Consider the following 21,488-nt stretch of genomic DNA (forward strand, 5'->3'; position numbering starts at 1 on the left):
CCAAGTGGTGGACTCTGCACCTTTCTGAGAACTGATGGCTTGTGCCGAGCTGATGTGGAGGGTCCCAAGCCGTCATTTATTTGCCAAAAAGGTAGTACCAGCCCTACACACACATGAAGAACAGAAGGTGGGCCAGTCCCCGAGTCTGTCTGTGTCTGCCAAAGTGCACGGCAACGCAGACATGTGGAGCTGTAACTACGGTAAGGGACAATACATGTCCTTTACGGCCCATTGGGTGAATGTGGTTCCTGCACAGCCACACCAGCAACTTGGCCAGGTGACGCCACAATGTCCGCCTCTGCCTCCTCATCCTCCACTGTGTCCTCAGCCTCCACTGCAGGGACAATTCACAGTGCTCCTCCAGCATACCACATGTGCAGGGAACAGTGGTATCACGCTGTTCTGCACCTCATTTCCCTGGGCGAACAGAGTCACACAGGGGAGGAACTGCTCCATGTCCTTCAGCAAGAAATCGAGTCCTGGCTTTATCCACAACAACTGAAAATCAGAACCATGGTGACCGACAACGGGAAGAACAATGTGTCGGGCTGCGTCAAGGAGGGCTGAGCCATGCGCCCTGCATGGCACACATGTTCAATCTGATTGTCAAGCGTTTCCTGAAGTCTTCCATTCATCTGCAAGACATCCTAAAAATGGCCAGAAAACTTTGCATGCACTTTAGCCACTCGTACACCGCAAAGCACACCCTCCTTGACATGCAGTGGCAGAACGGCATCCCTCAACATTGGCTGATATGCGACGTTTCCACCCGTTGGAATTCCACCCTCTATATGTTGGACCAATTGTGCGAATAGAGAAAGGCAATAAACAATTTCCTGATGACCCATGGGGACAGGAGTACTCCCCCTGTGTAACTTCGAAGTGACAAATTTTTTGGGAAAAATTTGGTTCGATCCGAATATATTTGCGGCGAATTTCATTAAAAAACTTCTATTTCCTGGCTGCAGAGAGCCTTTATAGTGGTGTAGAAGAACTGATCTGTAAGAACAATAACCCACAAAACACCAGATCCTGTCTGTGGAGCATGGGCCTTCACTCGTCAGCATTTGCTCAATAATCCATCAGTATTGCTAATGCCCCAAAAAAACAGGAGTGGATCTAAAACAGAGATGACATGTGAATGGAATATTTGCATGTCTTCTGTGTTTTGTACCCACTCCTGCTTTTGGATACCAAATCATAAGCCAATTCTGATGGGACCATACAGGCCTTACAGTTGCTACACAGACAGGATCCGTTGTGCGTCTCATTTTACCTTCCTTCTGACAGATCAGAAGAAAGGTCAAATAAATCACTATGCCAGGCCAAAAGGAAAAATAGTGGCCCAGTCATGAAATGGGGAGGGTGGGAACAGCATGAAAAGTCCACTGAATAGCCCTGTGACATAGTGGTGAGGTGTAAGTAGCATGAGGAGGCCACAGAATGGCACAATGACAGTGGTTGAAGGAGGCGGCAGCATCAGGAGGCCACAGAGTAGCACAATGACCGAGTCTGGAGGTGGCGACAGTAACAGCATCAGGAGGATACCACACAGAGTGGCAAGGTGACATAGTGTGGAGATGGCAGCAGCATGAGGATACCACAGAGTGGAAAGGTTACAATGCTTGGAGGTGGCAGCAGCATCCGGAGACCACAGAGTGCCAAGGTGACATAATGTGGAGATGGCAGTAGCTGCAGCATTAGGAGAATACCACGGAGTGGCAAGGTGACATAGTGTGGAGTTGGAAACAACATACGGAGACCACAGAGTGGCAAGGTGACATAATGTGGAGATGGCAGCAGCAGGATACCACAGAGTGGCAACGTGACCTAGTGTGGATATGGCAGCAGCATGAGGAGACCACAGAGTGGCAAGGTGACATAGTTTCATTCATAAAGTAGGCAGCGCAGGCACGTGACGTCAGTGAGTTACGGCCGGCTGCCTGCCCTGCTATGCCTGCTACAGGGCATTTAGTAAGTATTACAGATGGGGCTGGGGATCGGAACTTCATTTAAAGTTATTATTATAAAAGGTTTAGGCAATAAAGCATTGAGTGAGCAGCGGGCCAGAGTACAGTGACCGCACCGGCTCCGCCGCATTTGCATGCCACCAGCCCCTTCTTCCACCCCCCTCCCACAGGTTTAGCTCTGGTAAATTAGGGCATCTGTGGATGCCACTATTATGGGGTGGGGGATATGTGGAAGGCACTGTTATGGGGTGGGGGATCTGTGTCACGGATGGTGTTACAGAAAACTAGAAGACACAAATGAGATCCGACTGACTTGATCCAAAACTAAGGAACAAAAGGGTAAGCCCTCTAACAGCCCTAGCTCTCTCCCTTACTGTTCAGCCTATGCAAAAATCTCAATAGTAGAAAATTGCATACCCTCGTTCCTCGACTGTATGACACCTGAACACCCTATAATAGTGAGGGGACACGACCACCGGCTCCCTACACTTAATACGGAGGGAGTCAGGGTCACCTAGGATCAAGCCCACAGGAAAACAGAAATAAAGAAACAGACTTATCTTGTGGATGCAGCAGTAACAGCTTCTAGCATCAGCGCACTCCAGGAAGTTTTATAAACTGCAAGGCAAGGCAGTATGGGGAGGAGATATATAGGGAGGCAATTACTGCTAATAGATGACAGCTGGGAGAGGGAGGAGAAATGTCAAAACAAAAGAAAACCAAAAGAAGATCATGCAGAAGGTACTGAAGAACGTCTAACAGAACTTCTCAAAGATCTGGTGGTGACAATCTGTGGGTGGCACATATATAGCAGTGCCAGCCACAGATTCCCCCCCATAACAGTGCCATCCACAGATCCCCCCCATAACAGTGCCCCCTCAGATCCCCCCATAACAGTGCCATCCACAGATCCCCCCATAACAGTGCCATCCACAGATCCCCCCCATAGCAGTGCCATCCACAGATCCCCCCATAACAGTGCCATCCACAGATCCCCCCATAACAGTGCCATCCACAGATCCCCCATAGTAGTGTCATGCACAGACCACCATTAGTTCAAAACCCACCAAAAGCACACCTTTTGGTTAAAAATAATTTTTTTCTTACTTTCCTCCTTAAAAACCTAGGTGCGTCTTATAGGGCGAAAAATACGGTATATATTTTTCTTGTTGTACTGAAATACGCTCCTATACGCGTTCACCAGAAATAACTGCAGCAGTGCAGTGCGTATATATTTTCCTTTTTTCACTGAAATACTCCCCTATACACTTTCACCAGAAATAACTGCAACAGTGCAGTGCGCATATAGCTTCCTTTTTTTTACTGAAATACGCCCCTATACGATTTCACCAGAAACAACTACAACAGTGCAGTGTGTATATATTTTTCTTTTTTTACTGAAATACGCCCCTATACGCTTTCACCAGAAATAACTGCAGAAGTGGACTGAGAATATATTTTTCTTGTTGTACTGAATAATATACTAAGATATAAGCCACTAAAGGCTTTTCAACATAGCACTTGCAGCCCATTAACAAATAGCTGGAATGACAGAGCTGTCTAATGACTATTTGGATCCCCAAATAATCGTTCCCTGCACTTGTAAATCACTTTCCTATCAATGTCCCTAGCGCCTTCTGACGTCTCTCCCTGCACTAAGATGCTGTGAAATGATTCCTATCCTTTCCCTGCAGTTATAAATAATTTATTCTGTCTTTTTTTTTCCACAATCGTTTTTCCACTTGCTATTCCTAGCTCCTTAACACGTCTGTCCCTGCACTGTGAACGCTGAAAAATGTCTGACTGTAAGATGGCCAACGTATTTATAGGGCTGTGACATCACAGGGCTGTCTGGCTGCTGATTGGCTGCATGCAGGCATGTCAATCTGGGTGATCCCGCCTTCCCAGAGTTCCTTGCCCCTATGTCCTAAGTCGTCACACGTGTAGCCGCCATTTTATGAAAATTGCGAATCGTTACCATCAAGCGCTAGGATATTCGCATTCGTTGCGACTCAAATTTTTCCTGAAACTCAGATCGAATTCCACTCTGTCAGATTCGATTCGCTCATTTCTAATCATGGGCCACAACCTTCGCCAACAAGCTGGTTCCTCGCTGCAATCTTTCCACCCTTCCCAACCGTCCTACCAGGGGCCCCAGTTTCAGCCTCCACCATTTTCCCCAAACCGTTTCCTAAATTTGTAAATGTTCTTTTTCATTATTTTTTTATGTTATTTCTTTAACCCATTCATGACATTTTTCACCTTAACCCTTTCACGACTGCAATCTGTATATATACGTGATAGCTGCACATACCCCGTGCAGCTACCACGTATATAAACGTTCTGGCAGCTCTTTAATCCAAGCGCTGCAAAGCGCTTGGATTAAAGCTTCTGCCCCTGCCCTGTATGCTGTCACGGACAGCATACAGTGCAGTAATGCCGGCAAGGGACCAATCAGAGTGGCCCCTTGCCGGCAATCGATCCGATTGGTTAGTCTGTGCAGACTAACCAATCGGATCGCGGCAGTGTTAAAATGCCGGTTTCATGCTCTGATCTGCGATCTGCAGACCAGAGCATGAAATCAGGTAATGTGTCCTCGAGTAATACACCCCCCCCCCTGCCGATCTGTGCCTCTGATCTGTGTCTGTGCCCCCCCTTGTGCCGCCTGCAGCTCAACTCCTACTAGCTGCCGAGATGTGGTCCGCCCCCTCCCCGCCCCCTCCAGTCATTTTGTAGCCTCCCCGATCCCCCCCTACCCATGCAGTCATTTTGTAGACCCCCGATCCCCCCCCACCTTTCCAGCGCTGCCCTCCGATCCCCCTGCTGTGTGCGATGGCGGCGGCTCCATTACTGAGCCGCCGCCATCAGCAGAGAGTGTCAGCTCTATGCTGACACTCTCCTGTAACCCCATAGATGCCGCGGTTGCGGCATCCATGAGGTTAACAGAGGGAGGGAGCTCCCTCTCTCCACCATCGGGGCTGCAGCGCTGTGATTGCAGCACCCGATGGTTGCCATGGCAACCGGACACTTTGCAAAAGCGTCCTGTTGCCATGGAAAGGTGTCCAGTGCTGCCACCTACAGGACATCTGGAAGTATTATACTTTGGAATACAAGAGCATTGCAAAGTATAGTACAACTATCAGCCCCACTGGATCTTGAAGATCCAAGAGGGAACTGATAAAAAAAAGTGAAAATAATAAAAGAGTAAATAAATAAATAAAAATGTAAATTAAACAAATAAATTGCCTTTTCCTATAAAAAAATGAAAAAATAAAATAAAATACACATATTAGGTGTCAGCGCGTCCGTAACGACCGCCTCTATAAATATATCACATGATAGACCCCGTCCGATAAACACCATAAAAATAAAATAAAAAAAACTGTGCCAAAAAAAGCTATTTTTGTCACCTTACATCACAAAAAGTGCAACAGCAAGCGATCAAAAAGGCTTATGACCCCCAAAATAGTACCAATCAAACCGTAAACCCGTCCCGCAAAAAATGATACCCTATTTAAGACAATCGCCCAAAAAATAAAAAATCTATGGCTCTCAGACTATAGAGACACTAAAACATCATTTTTTTGGTTTCAGAAATGCTATTATTGTGTAAAACTTAAATAAGAAAAAGTATACATATTAGGTATTGCCACGTCCGTAACGATCTTCTCTATAAAACTATCACATGACCTAACTCCTCAGATGAACGCTGTAAAAATAAATAAATGAAAACTGTTCCAAAACAGCCAATTTTTGGATCACCTTGCCCCATAAAGTGTAATAAGGAATGATCAAAAAATCCTATGTACCCAAAAATGGTACCAATAAAAACCTCAACACTTTCTGCAAAAAACGAGCCCCTGCACAAGATGATCGGCAGAAAAATAAAAAACATATGGCGTTCAGAAAACCAATCCAGCACAATCTGCCTTCCAAAAACCGTATGGCATTTATTTCCTTCTGCGCCCTGCCGTGTGCCCGTACAACAGTTTACGACCACATGTGGGGTGTTTATGTAAACCGCGGAATCAGGATAATAAATATTGAGTTTTGTTTGGCTGTTAACTCTCAATGTGTTAAAGAAAAACAAATTATAAAATGGAAAATCTGCCAAAAAAGTGAAATTTAGAAATTTCATCTCCATTTTCCTTTAATTCTTGTGGAACGCCTAAAGGGTTAACAAAGTTTGTAAAATCAGTTTCGAGTAACTTGAGGGGTGTAGTTTCTACAATGGGGTCATTTATGGGGGTTTCCACTATGTAAGCCCCACAAAGGGACTTCAGACCTGAACTGGTCCTTAAAAAGTGGGTTTTGGAAATTTTCTTAAAAATTGTAAGAATTACTTCTAAACTTCTAGGCCTTCTAACGTCCTAAAAAAATAAAATTACATTTCCAAAATGATGCCAGCATAAAGTAGACATATGGGGAATGTTAAGTAATAAATATTGTATTAGGTATCACTTTCTGTTTTAGAAGCAGAGAAATTGAAATTTGGAAAATTGGGAATTTTTAAAACTTTTTGGTAAATTTGGGATTTTTTCATAAATAAAGGTGAAATATATTGACTCAAATATATGACTATCATGAAGTACAATGTGTCACGAGAAAACAATCTCAGAATGGCTTGGATAAGTAAAAGCATTCCAAAGCTATTACCACATAAAGTGACACATGTCAGATTTGTAAATTTTGACCTGGACACTGGGGCATCAATGACCCTTGGTCATGAAAGGGTTAAGGACCAAACCAAATTTTGGTAATAACTTTGGAACACTTTTACTTATCCAAGCCATTCTGAGAGTGTTTTCTCGTTACATATTGTACTTCATGACAGTGGTAAATTCGAGTCAAAATATTTCCTTTTTATTTATAAAAAAATACCAAATTTAGAAAAAAAAATTGAAACATTTGAAAATTTCAATTTCTCTACTTTAAAAATAGATCGTAAAATCTCCAAAAATAGTTATTACTTAACATTCCCCATATGTCTACTTCATGTTTGGATCATTTTGAAAATCACATTTTCTTTTTTGGGGACTTTAGAAGGCTTAGAAGTTTAGAAGCAAATCTTGAAATTTTTAAAAAAAATTCCCAAAAGCCACTTTTTAAGGACCAGTTCAGGTCTGGTCACTTTGTGAGGCTTACATAATAGACATCACACAAAAATGACCCCATTTTTGAAACTACACCCCTCAAGGTATTCAAAACTGATTTTTACAAACTTTGTTAAGCCTTTAGTTATTCCACAAGAATTAAAGAAAAATGTAGATGAAATTCCAGAATGTCACTTTTTTGGCAAATTTTCCATTTTAATCCATTTTTTCCAGTAACAAAGCAAGGGTTAACAGCCAAACAAAACTCAATATTTATTGCCCTGATTCTGTAGTTTACAGAAACACTCCATATTTGGTCGTTAACTGCTGTACGGGCACACGGCAGGGCGCAGAAGGAAAGGAACGCCATATGGTTTTTGGAGGGCAGATTTCACTGGGATAATTTTAAGCTGTCATGTCACATTTGAAGACCCCCTGATGCAACCCCTAGAGAAGAAACTCAAAAAAAAGACCCCATTTTGGAAACTACGGGATAAGGTGGCAGTTTTGTTGGTACTATTTTAGGGTACATATGATTATTGGTTGCTCTATATTACACTTTTTGTGAGGCAAGGTAACAAAAAATAGCTGTTTTGGCACCATTTTAATTTTTTGTTATTTACAGTGTTCATCTGACAGATTAGGTCATGTGTTATTTTTATAGAGCAGGTTGTTACGGACACGACAATACCAAATATGACTACTTTTTTGGTTATTTGTTTCAGTTTTACATAATAAAGCATTTTTGCAAAAAAAATAAAATTTTTGTGTCTCCATATTCTGAAAGCCATTTTTTTTTTTTTTTTGGGGGGGGCGACTGTCTTATGTAGAGGCTCATTTTTTTCGGTATGAGATAACAGTTTAATTGGTATGATATTGGGGTGCGTATGAATTTTGGATCGCTTGGAATTACACTTTTTGTGATGTAAGGTGATAAAAAAAAGCTTTTTTGGCACATTTTTATTTTTATTTTTTACGGTGTTCACCTGAAAAGTTAGGCCATGTGGTATTTTTTTTATAGAGCTGGTTGTTATGGACGTGGCGATACCTAATATGTATACTTTTTTAAATTTATTTCAGCTGCTAAAAGATAGTGATAGAGGTTTTCCATATACCTACATCCACAAAATACACATTGCGGGCTTTGATATACCAGCTTCAACTAACAACTGATTGAGGCCTTCCATATATCAGCTTCCACAAAATAGTGATAGAAGTTTTCCACATAGCTGTGTCCACAAAATTACTGCTTGAGGGTAATATAACAGCTTCAACTAACAACTGATTGAGGCCTGTCATATAGGCTTCCACAAAATAGTGATAGAGGTTTTCCATATATCTGCGTCCACAAAATACAGATTGTGAGTTTTGATATACCTCAACACAATAACAGCATTTTAGAAAAAGCCATATTTTTTCATTTTTTGGGGCGATTGTCTCATGTAGGGGCTAATTTTTTGCAGGATGATGTTACTGTTTGATTGGTACCATTTTGGGGTACATACAACTTTTTTGATCACTTTTAATACCTTTTTGGGGAAGTTAGGTGGGCGTTCTTCCTGCAGGGGGAAAGTAACATGAGCCTTTCATAGATCAGGTCATTACCGACGTGGTGATAATCAATTGTTAAAATGCGGCTATAAAACCTAGTAAAACCGAATTTGTAGCTAAGATTAATTGGTTACTTAACTTGGAACGAGGGGTCTATAGAAAGAGGGGTGCCATGGCCAAATTCGAAAAGATCTGGACTCCTTGGGATGCTTTTACGATATGTAATGTGGGGAGGTTATGGCCGATGACAGATGTATAGTCCAACTTCGATTATAAGATCACAAACTGTCTTTCAATATTTTGTGGGATTGTTGTAGGGATAGGGCTGGTGCCTGTGTAATTTGTATGCAATTGCACTGATGTAACCGGATGTTGTAGCTATGGAAGATGGAGGGCATCACACTGATGGTTTGTGGGGGGAGGGTATGTGGGGGTTGGGGCCTTATGTTTGTAATATTAAAAACTGCTAATAAAAAATTACTTAATAAAAAAAAAAATGCGGCTATAAGAAGAAATTCTATTTTTTTACCACTTTTTTTTTTTTTTACCGAGACCCACTTGGATCTTGCAGATCCAGTGGCTCTGATGCCTCTATAATACACTACAGTACACTGTATAGTGTACTGCAGTGTATTGTGACTTTACACAGCCTTTAGTAGGAGGCTGATCAGGCTTAGCTATACCATGGCAAGCCGGAAGCCTGTGACGGTGTGCGGTTGCCATGGTAACCATTGGGACCACTGCCACAGCAGTGCGGCGCCTGATGGGGGAGGAAGGGAACCCCCTCCCTCTGTGAACCCATCAAGCATGGGGTCACTCCAACGGCACAGCAGTGGCCCCATGAGAGAGGGAGGGAGCTCCCTCCCTGTTAACCCTTACCATACAGTGGTCCCTATGGACAGCGGCATGGAAGGGGTTAAAACGGCTGCCATCGGTGCCAGCACCGATGTCAGTCGTTTCAAGCAGAGTGTCAGCTGTGTTCTGACACTCTGCTAACCGGTCTGGCCATCCTGAAAATAGGGGAGGGGGGGGCGGGAGAATCGCCCGCCCGCTCGTCCATGCTGAAATTAGGGGGGCAGATCAGGAGCTGCGGGGGTTTAAATAACATTATTTCATATATATATATATATATATATATATATATATATATATATATATATATATATATATATATATACATATATACACACTCACCTAAAGAATTATTAGGAACACCTGTACTATTTCTCATTAATGCGATTATCTAGTCAACCAATCACATTTCAGTTGCTTCAATGCATGTAGGGTTGTGGTCCTGGTCAAGACAATCTCCTGAACTCCAAACTGAATGTCAGAATGGGAAAGAAAGGTGGGCTACAACAGCAGAAGACCCCACCGGGTACCACTCATCTCCACTACAAATAGGAAAAAAAGGCTACAATTTGCACGAGCTCACCAAAATTGGACTGTTGAAGACTGGAAAAATGTTGCCTGGTCTGATGAGTCTCGATTTCTGTTGAGACATTCAAATGGTAGAGTCCGAATTTGGCATAAAAAGAATGAGAACATGTATCCATCATGCCTTGTTACCACTGTGCAGGCTGGTGGTGGTGGTGTAATGGTGTGGGGGATGTTTTCTGGGCACACTTTAGGCCCCTTAGTGCCAATTGGCCATCTTTTAAATGCCAAAGGCTACCTGAGCATTGTTTCTGACCATATCCATCCCTTCATAACCACCATGTACCCATCCTCTGATGGCTACTTCCAGCAGGATAATGCACCATGTCACAAAGCTCAAATAATTTCAAATTGGTTTCTTGAACATGACAATGAGTTCACTGTACTAAAAACCCAATAGAGCATCTTTGGGATGTGGTGGAACGGGAGCTTCGTGCCCTGGATGTGCATCCCTCAAATCTCCATCAACTGCAAGATGCTATCCTATCAATATGGGCCAACATTTCTAAAGAATGCTATCAGCACCTTGTTGAATCAATGCCACGTAGAATTAAGCCAGTTCTGAAGGCAAATAGGGGTCCAACACCGTATTAGTATGGTGTTCCTAATAATTCTTTAGGTGAGTGTATATATACAGTACAGACCAAAAGTTTGGACACACCTTCTCATTCAAAGAGTTTTCTTTATTTTAATGACTATGAAAATTGTAGATTCACACTGAAGGCATCAAAACTATGAATTAACACATGTGGAATTATATGCATAACAAAAAAGTGTGAAACAACTGAAAATATGTCATATTCTAGGTTCTTCAAAGTAGCCACCCTTTGCTTTGATTACTGCTTTGCACACTCTTGGCATTCTCTTGATGAGCTTCAAGAGGTAGTCACCTGAAATGGTCTTCCAACAGTCTTGAAGGAGTTCCCAGAGATGCTTAGCACTTGTTGGCCCTTTTGCCTTCACTCTGCGGTCCAGCTCACTCCAAACCATCTCGATTGGGTTCAGGTCCGGTGACTGTTGAGGCCAGGTCATCTGGCGCAGCACCCCATCACTCTCCTTCATGGTCAAATAGCCCTTACACAGTCTGGAGGTGTGTTTGGGGTCATTGTCCTGTTGAAAAATAAATTATTGTCCAACTAAACGCAAACCGGATGGAATAGCATGCCGCTGCAAGATGCTGTGGTAGACATGCTGGTTCAGTATGCCTTCAATTTTGAATAAATCCCCAACAGTGTCACCTAGCAAAGCACCCCCACACCATCACACCTCCTCCACCATGCTTCATGGTGGGAACCAGGCATGTAGAGTCCATCCGTTCACCTTTTCTGCGTCGCACAAAGACACAGTGGTTGGAACCAAAGATCTCAAATTTGGACTCATCAGACCAAAGCACAGATTTCCACTGGTCTAATGTCCATTCCTTGTGTTCTTTAGCCCAAACAAGTCTCTTCTGCTTGTTGCCTGTCCTTAGCAGTGGTTTCCTAGCAGATATTCTACCATGAAGGCCTGATTCACACAGTCTCCTCTTAACAGTTGTTCTAGAGATGTGTCTGCTGCTAGAACTCTGTGTGGCATTGACCTGGTCTCTAATCTGAGCTGCTGTTAACCTGCGATTTCTGGGGCTGGTGACTCGAATGAACTTATCCTCCGAACTTATCCTCCGAGGTGACTCTTAGTCTTCCTTTCCTGGGGCAGTCCGCATGTGAGCCAGTTTCTTTGTAGCGCTTGATGGTTTTTGTGACTGCACTTGGAGACACTTTCAAAGTTTTCCCAATTTTTCGGACTGACTGACCTTAATTTCTTAAAGTAATGATGGCCACTCGTTTTTCTTTACTTTGCTGCTTTTTTCTTGCCATAATACAAATTCTAACAGTCTATTCAGTAGGACTATCAGCTGTGTATCCACCTGACTTCTCCACAACGCAACTGATGGTCCCAACCCCATTTATAAGGCAAGAAATCCCACTTATTACACCTGACAGGGCACACCTGTGAAGTGAAAACCATTTCAGGTGACTACCTCTTGAAGCTCAACAAGAGAATGCCAAGAGTGTGCAAAGCAGTAATCAAAGCAAAAGGTGGCTACTTTGAAGAACCTAGAATATGACATATTTTCAGTTGTTTCACACATTTTTGTTATGTATATAATTCCACATGTGTTAATTCATAGTTTTGATGCTTTCAGTGTGAATCTACAATTTTCGTAGTCATGAAAATAAAGAAAACTCTTTGAATGAGAAGGTGTGTCCAAACTTTTGGTCTGTACTGTATATATACACAGTGGATATAAAAAGTCAGGTTTCTGTGATGTAAAAAAAATGAGACAAAGATAAATCATTTCAGAACTTTTTCTACCTTTAACACCTTAAGGACTGAGCTCATTTTCACCTTAAGGACCAGGCAATTTTTTGCAAATCTGACCAGTGTCACTTTATGTGGTGATAACTTTAAAACGCTTTGACTTATCCAGGCCATTCTGAGGTTTTTTTGGCACATATTGTACTTCATGACACTGGTAAAATGAAGTAAAAAAAAAAAATATATAATATTTATAAAAAATACCAAATTTACCAAACATTTGTAAAAAATTGCAAATTTCCAAGTTTCAATTTCTCTACTTCTATAATACATAGTAATACCTCCAAACATAGTTATTACTTTACATTCCCCATATGTCTACTTCATGTTTGCATCATTTTGGGTATGATATTTTATATTTTGGGGATGTTACAAGGCTTAGAAGTTTGGAAGCAAATCTTGAAATTGTTCTGAACTTTTCAAAAACCCAATTTTTAGGGACCAGTTCAGGTCTGAAGTCACTTTGTGAGGCTTATATAATAGAAACCACCCAAAAATGACCCCATTCTAGAAACTACACCCCTCAAGGTATTCAAAACTCATTTTGCAAACTTTGTTAACCCTTTAGGTGTTCCACAAGAATTAATGGAAAATAGAGATACAATTTCCAAATTTCACTTTTTTGGCAGATTTTCCATTTTAATAATTTTTTCCCAGTTACAAAGCAAGGGTTAACAGCCAAACAAGACTCAATATTTATGGCTCTGATTCTGTAGTTTACAGAAACACCCCATATGTGGTCGTAAACCACTGTACGGGCACACGGTAGGACACAGAAGGAAAGGAATGCCATACGTTTTTAAAAGGCAGATTTTGCTAGACAGTTTTTTTTGACACCATGTCCCATTTGAAGCCCCCCCTGATGCACCCCTAGAGTAGAAACTCCATAAAAGTGACTCCATCTAAAAAAACTACACCCCTCAAGGTATTCAAAACTGATTTTACAAACGTTGTTAGCCCTTTAGGTGTTCCACAAGAGTTATTGGCAAATAGAGATGACATTTCAGAATTTCAATTTTTGGGCAAATTTTCCATTTTACTATTTTTTTTCCAGTTACAAAGCAAGGGTTAACAGCCAAATAAAACTCATTATTTATGGCCCTGATTCTGTAGTTTACAGAAACACCCCATATGTGGTCATAAACCACTGTACGGGCACACGGTAGGACACAGAAGGAAAGGAATGCCATACGGTTTTTGAAAGGCAGATTTTGCTAGACAGTTTTTTTTGGACACCATGTCCCATTTGAAGCCCCCCTGATGCACCCCTAGAGTAGAAACTCCATAAAAGTGACTCAATCTAAGAAACTACACCCCTCAAGGTATTCAAAACTGATTTTACAAAGTCGTTTACCCTTTAGGTGTTCCACAAGAGTTATTGGCAAATAGAGATTAAATTTCAGAATTTCAATTTTTGGGCAAATTTTCAATTTTACTATTTTTTTTCCAGTTACAAAGCAAGGGTTAACAGCCCAAAAAAAAATTATTTATGGCCCTGATTCAGTAGTTTACAGAAACACCCCATATGTGATCGTAAACTGCTGTACGGGCACATGGCAGGGCGTAGAAGGAAAGGAATGCCATACGGTTTCTCGAAGGCAGATTTTGCTAGACAGTTTTTTTTTGACACCATGACCCATTTGAAGCCCCCCTGATGCACCCCTAGAGTAGAAACTTCAAAAAAGTGACCCCATTTTAGAAACTACGGGATAGGGTGGAAGTTTTGTTGGTACTACACTTTTTGTGAGGCAAGGTAACAAGAAATAGCTTTTTTGGCACTGTTTTTTTTTTGTTATTTACAACATTCATCTGACAGGTTAGATCATGTGGTATTTTTATAGAGCAGGTTGTCACGGACGCGGCGATACCCAATATGTATATAATTTTTTTATTTATGTAAGTTTTACACAATGATTTCATTTTTGAAACAAAAACAATATGTTTTAGTGTCTCCATAGTCTGAGAGCCATAGTTTTTTCAGTTTTGGGATGATTATCTTGGGTAGGGTATGATTTTTGCGGGATGAGATGACGGTTTTATTGGTGCTATTTGGGGTGCATATGACTTTTTGATCGCTTGCTATTACACTTTTTGTGACATAAGATGACAAAAAATTGCTTTTTATACACCGTTTTTATTTTTATTTTTTTACGGTGTTCACCTGCGGGGTTAGGTCATATGATATTTTTATAGAGCCGGTGGATACGGACGCAGCGATACCTAATATGTATACTATTTTTTATTTATGTAAGTTTTACACAATAATATCATTTTTGAAAGAAAAAAAAAATCATGTTATAGTGTCCCCATAGTTTTTTTATTTTTTGGGCCATTGTCTCATGTAGGGGCTCATTTTTTGCAGGATGAGGTGACGGTTTGATTGGTACTATTTCGGCGTACATGCGACTCTTTTGATCACTTTTATTACCTTTTTTGGGAAGTAAGGTGGGCAAAATTTCAATTTCCTGATAATTTTTTTTTTTTTATGGCGTTCTCCGTGTGGGGAAAGTAACATGACCGTTTTATAGATCAGGTCGTTACGGATGTGGCGATACCTAATATGTGTAGTGTATTTTATTTTTTTAATTTTTATTCAGTGATAAATGTGTTTTTATTATCTTAACTTTTTTCACTTCTTCTTTTTTACATTTTTTGGACCCAGACCCACTTGGTTCTTGAAGATCCAGTCGGTCTGATGTCTGTATAATACAGTACAGTACCCTATATAGGGTACTGTACTGTATTTTACTTACACTGAACAGATCTATGCCTTTAGCATAGATCTGTTCAGCACCATGGACAGCAGGACGCCTGAGAAGGCATCCTGTTGCCATGGGAACCTTCCCTGTCTGCCACAACTGAGCAGACGGGGAAGGAGAAGGAGGGGAGCTCCCTCCCTCTGTCCCCCCATCCATCTGGGGGTTGCAAAGGCACAGCAGCCCCCCGATGGCAGAGGGAGGGAGCTCCCTGACTTAACCCTTTGGAAATGGTGAAACGGCTGACATCGCAGCAATGTCAGCCGTTTATACTAGAGTGTCAGCAATGTGCTGACACTCTGGTATACACCACTGACCACCAATGAAAATTCAGGGGGAGGCGGGCGGGGATCGCGATCCCGCCTGCCGCACCACCCGCCTCCCGCAACTGGTGACAGTTTAATGCCAGGACGAGTATACTCGTCCTGGTGCGCTAAGTACCGTTGTTCCAGGACGAGTATACTCGTCCAAGGTCCTGAACGTGTTAATGTGACCTATAAACTGTACAACTCAATTGAAAAACAAACTGAAATCTTTTAAGTAGAGGGAAGAAAAAATATAAAAATAAAATAATTTGGTTGCACACCCTTAAACTAATACTTGAAGCACCTTTAGATTTTTTTACAGCACTTAGTCTTTTTGGGTATGAGTCATGGCACATTTTGACTTGGCAAGATTTGCCCACTTTTCTTTGCAAAAACACTCCAAATCTGTCAGATTGCGAGGGCATCTCCTGTGCAAGGCCCTCTTCAGATCACCCCACAGATTTTCAATCAGATTCAGGTCTGGGCTCTGGCTGGGCCATTCCAAAACTTTATTCTTCTTCTGGTGAAGCCATTCCTTGGTTGATCTGGATGTATGCTTTGGGTCATTGTCATGCTGAAATATTAAGTTCCTTTTCATGCTCAGCTTTCTAGCAGAAGCCTGAAGGTTTTGTGCCAATATTGACTGGTATTTGGAACTGTTCATAATTCCCTCTAGCTTATCTATGGCCCCAGTTCCAGCTGAAGAAAAACAGCCCCAAAGCATGATGCTGCCCCCACCATGCTTCACTGTGGGTATGGTGCTCTTTTGGTGATGTGCAGTGTTTTTGCGCCAAACATATCTTTTGGAATTATGGCCAAAAAGTTCAATCTTGGTTTCATCAGACTGTAACACCGTTTCCCACATGCTTTTGGGAGACTTCAGATGTGTTTTTACAAAATGTAGCCTGGCTTGGATGTTTTTCTTCGTAAGAAAGGGCTTACGTCTTGCCACTACCCCATAGCCCAGACATATGAAGAATACGGGAGATTGTTGTCACATGTACCACACAGCCAGTACTTGCCAGATATTCCTGCAGCTCTTGTAATGTTGCTGTAGGCCTCTTGGTAGCCTCCCAGACCAGTTTTCTTCTCGTCATTTCATCAATTTTGGAGGGATGTCCAGTTCTTGGTAATATCACTATTGTGCCATATTTTCTTTCTTCATGTCTTCACTGTGTTCCATGCAGGGGCTGACTGGCAACTTTTGGCCCAGGGGGCAAGTAACACCCAGAGGCCCACTGAGCCCCCCCCCCCCCCACACTTTCGTCAGCCATGTAAATTAGAACACAGTAAAACAAAATAAACTAGGCATGCTCCGATATATCGGCCGCCGAAACACATCAGCCGAAAATTGCATTTTTGGTATAATGCCGAAAGTGTCATTTTCTGGCTGATACAGTGTTGCATCCGTGTATTCTCTCCTCCCCGCTGGGCGCTGCTCTGTGTCCCCCCCCATGACACTTGATGACTTTTGCAGGAGAAACTGTATATTGTGTGGCACAGTGTAGGCTATATGTGTATAACATAAACATATTTCATTTGAAAACTTACAGTTACTTGACCCTTGGGGATCTCGGACGCCACTTCCACGCTTTGGCCGGGGGCTCGGCGGAGCTGATGTTGTGTTTTATCCTAATGAGAAAGATTTCATAATAAGGATTTGGAGAAGGGGCAGAGGGATAGCAGAGCAGGGAGAGGCTGGTGCTGCTACGAGGGGGTCATACCATGGGGGAGTAATAAAGCCCACCATAATGCCCCACCCCCCCAGTAGAAATAATTCTCCTTATAATAGACAGTGCACAAAATACCCCCTTGTAATATCCCCAGTTGAGCTAATGTCCCCATAGTGCCCCCTATAATGTGCCAGTAGCCAGATAGGGCCCCCCTATAATGTGCCAGTAGCCACATAGGGCCCCCCTATAATGTGCCAGTAGCCATATGCCCCCCCATAATGTGCCAGTAGCCATAGGTCCCCTATAATCTGCCAGTAGCCATAGCCCCCCTATAATCTGCCAGTAGCCATAGCCCCCCCTATAATCTGCCAGTAGCCATAGCCCCCCCTATAATCTGCCAGTAGCCATAGCCCCCCCTATAATCTGCCAGTAGCCATAGCCCCCCCTATAATCTGCCAGTAGCCATAGCCCCCCCTGTAATCTGCCAGTAGCCATAGCCCCCCCTGTAATCTGCCAGTAGCCATAGGTCCCCCATAATGTGCCAGTAGCTATAGCCCCCCCTATAATCTGCCAGTAGCCATAGCCCCCCCTATAATCTGCCAGTAGCCATAGCCCCCCTATAATCTGCCAGTAGCCATAGCCCCCCCTGTAATCTGCCAGTAGCCATAGGTCCCCCATAATGTGCCAGTAGCCATAGCCCCCCTATAATCTGCCAGTAGCCATAGCCCCCCTATAATCTGCCAGTAGCCATAGCCCCCCCTATAATGTGCCAGTAGCCATAGCCCCCCCTATAATGTGCCAGTAGCCATAGGTCCCCCATAATGTGCCAGTAGCCATAGGTCCCCCATAATGTGCCAGTAGCCATAGGCCCCCCCTATAATCTGCCAGTAGCCATAGGCCCCCCACTAATGTGCCAGTAGCCAGATAGGGCCCCCCCACTAATGTGCCAGGAGTAGCCAGATAGGGGCCCCTCTATAATTTGCCAGGAGTAGCCAGATTGTGCCCCCCTGCCCCCCACCCCCCTCATAAAGTGCCAGCCCAGTAGCCAGATTAGGGGGGGTCCCCTATAATGTGCCAGGAGTAGCCACCACTAGCCAGATTGTGCCCCCGTGCCCCCCTGCCCCCCACCCCCCTCATAAAGTGCCAGCCCAGTAGTAGCCAGATTAGGGGGGGGGGCCCCCTATAATGTGCCAGGAGTAGCCACCACTAGCCAGATTGTGCCCCCCTGCCCCTCACCCCCCTCATAAAGTGCCAGCCCAGTAGTAGCCAGATTAGGGGGGGGCCCCCTATAATGTGCCAGGAGTAGCCACTAGCCAGATTGTGCCCCCCTGCCCCCCCTCATAAAGTGCCAGCCCAGTAGTAGCCAGATTAGGGGGGGCCCCCCTATAATGTGCCAGGAGTAGCCACCACTAGCCAGATTGTGCCCCCGTGCCCCCCTGCCCCCCACCCCCCTCATAAAGTGCCAGCCCAGTAGACTACTGGGCTGGCACTATATGAGGGGGGTGGGGGGCACAATCTGGCTAGTGGTGGCTACTCCTGGCACATTATAGGGGCCCCCCCCCCTAATCTGGCTACTACTGGCAGTAGTAGCCAGATTAGGGGGGGCCCCCCTATAATGTGCCAGGAGTAGCCACCACTAGCCAGATTATGAGGGGGGTGGGGGGCAGGGGGGCACAATCTGGCTAGTGGTGGCTACTCCTGGCACATTATAGGGGGGCCCCCCCTAATCTGGCTACTACTGCCAGTAGTAGCCAGATTAGGGGGGGCCCCCCTATAATGTGCCAGGAGTAGCCACCACTAGCCAGATTGTGCCCCCCTGCCCCCCACCCCCCTCATATAGTGCCAGCCCAGTAGTAGCCAGATAGGGACAGAAATAAATAAAAATAAAAAAAATGTCAGTCAGACATACTTACCTCCCTGCTTCTCTGGACTACTCCGGTCCCGCCTCCAGCCAGGCGCCAGCACACACTACATACTGCAATCACTTTACGGCAGCGGCTCAGTTAGGCCGCAGGACCGCCGCAGGTCCGGCGGCCTGTCCGATAGGCTGCCGCAACACACCTCCACTGCTCCCCTGCTCCCCTGCTCCCCGTCTCCCTGGCATAAAGCGGATGTTTATTCCGGCCGGCCGGGACAGCAAGCCAGGGAGGCCCGGGGGGCAATTTCCCCCCTGCCCCCCGGCCCAGTCCGCCCCTGGTTCCATGGTATATCTAAAGCCTTGGAAATTCTTTTGTACCCTTCTCCTGACTGATACCTTTTAACAATGAGATCCCTCTGATTTTTTGAAAGCTCTCTGTGGACCATGGCTTTTGCTGTGGGATGCGACTAAGAAAATTTCAGGAAAGACCAACTAGAGCAGCTGAACTTTATTTGGGGTTAATCAGAGGCACGTTAAATGATGGCAGGTGTATGCTGACTCCGATTTAACAGGATTTTGAATGTATCACACTTGAATGCACACTTATGCAACCACATTAGCCAATCAGAGCGATCGCCGGCCCAGGACCGCCCTCATTGGTCCAGTGTCGGTTAGCTGAGATCCCTGGCTGTGTGTAACAGCCGGGGTCTTAGCACTGTCTGCAGACATGGTGACAGTTTAATGTCATGGCGTGCACACTCGTCATGGAGCGCCAAGTAGCAGTGCTCCATGACGAGTATACACGTCAAATAGGGTTAATGGGTAAAAAAAAAAAAATACTCTGTGACAAAATAAACATAGTTTTATTTTCATCTATTTTATTGTTTGATGTCTTTTTTATGCACATTAAATAATTATATTTATGTAGCACACACACATATAAGACATTAATAATTGTACATGTTTCCTATTAATGAATATAACCGAAATACTCATAACTATATAAAAATTATTTATAAATCATTTACACACATAAATATTACTTTATTGAAAAACCATATAAAACAATTAAAAGACTTTATTGTACATGTTGGATTTTATTATACATATCTTCCAATAAAAAATGTTACACAATTTTATGTCCATATGCACATGATAGTATAGACAATAGAGATGGAGTTTAGTGACATGACATGGCATGATAGTTTTAGTAATTTATAATGAGGCCAACTACTACTTTATTAATTATTATGGTGATACTGGCATACATTTACAGTAATAGTGCTTACATTTAAGCATTATAGTAATGAGGTATTTTAACATATTTCACATGCCGTGTTTAAAACATTTTTTTTTCCTGTAAATTAAAAACAAATAAACCAACACACAAACGAACCTCAAAACCCATTTCCCTAAAAAAAGAGGACATTTCCTTAAAAATAATGTATGCTGGTGGTTTTTATATCTCTTGGCAGTAAAATGTGAATCAAGAGAATGGTTCAGTTTTTTTTCACGCGCGTTAAAAGCGCATGCAATCCGCATGTCACCCGCGTGAAAAAAACGCAACCACGCAACACAATCGCATACAAAACTTACAGCACTCGCAAACAAAATCACACGATTTTCCCGTAATGCACCCGGAACGCATCCGGACCTAATCCGCGACGTTCGTGTGAAAGAGGCCTAACAGTCCCTTACTTGATTCATACTGGAATTACTCACTAGGCTATAGACACCTTGTTATTTTTTGCGGGACAAGTTGTATTTTGTAATGGCACCATGTAATATTACATACGATCTAAAGGGAAACTGGAAAAAAATCTAAATGTAATTCTGCCATTGTTTTATGGGCTTTTACAGCGTTCACTATGCAGTAAAAATTACATATTATCAGGGCCGCCATCAGGGGGGTAAAGCCGATACCCCAGTAAGGGGCCCAGACCCCGGGGAGGCCCGGCCGGTCCCGAGCCATATATATTTTTTTGTCATTGTGTTAACTTTGCGTTTTCAAGCGCCGCCCAGCTCATCAATATTCATTTTGCTGGGCGGCTTCTGCTGTCCCCGACGCTCCGAGATCCCGCGCATGCCCAATAGAAAGCTTCTGGGCATGCGCGGGATACCTTGCCTGGCACTCCCAGTGGCCACAATGATACTGCGCCTGCGTCCTATAAACATCGCTGAGGCGACTTCAGCTGCGCCTGCGCCGGATTTGTGATAACAGCCACTACATGTCTTGTTGCAGATATGTGTGAAAAAGCGCCTGCGTCGGGGACAGCAGAAGCCGCCCAGCGAAGTGAATATTGATGAGCTGGTCGGCACTTGAAAACGGCGGTTGGGGCGCGGCTGGGCACAAGTGGAGCTGAAACACCGCCCTTTGGGTGCAAAGGAGAGCGATTCTATCAGGTTATCAAGCATGATTTTACTGTATTTATATGGTGGGTAGGGGGTATACTTATATGTTTTTAATACACATTAGAAGACCTATGC

The sequence above is a fragment of the Bufo gargarizans genome, chromosome 2, assembly GCF_014858855.1.
Source record: "Bufo gargarizans isolate SCDJY-AF-19 chromosome 2, ASM1485885v1, whole genome shotgun sequence".
Lineage (NCBI taxonomy): Eukaryota > Metazoa > Chordata > Amphibia > Anura > Bufonidae > Bufo > Bufo gargarizans.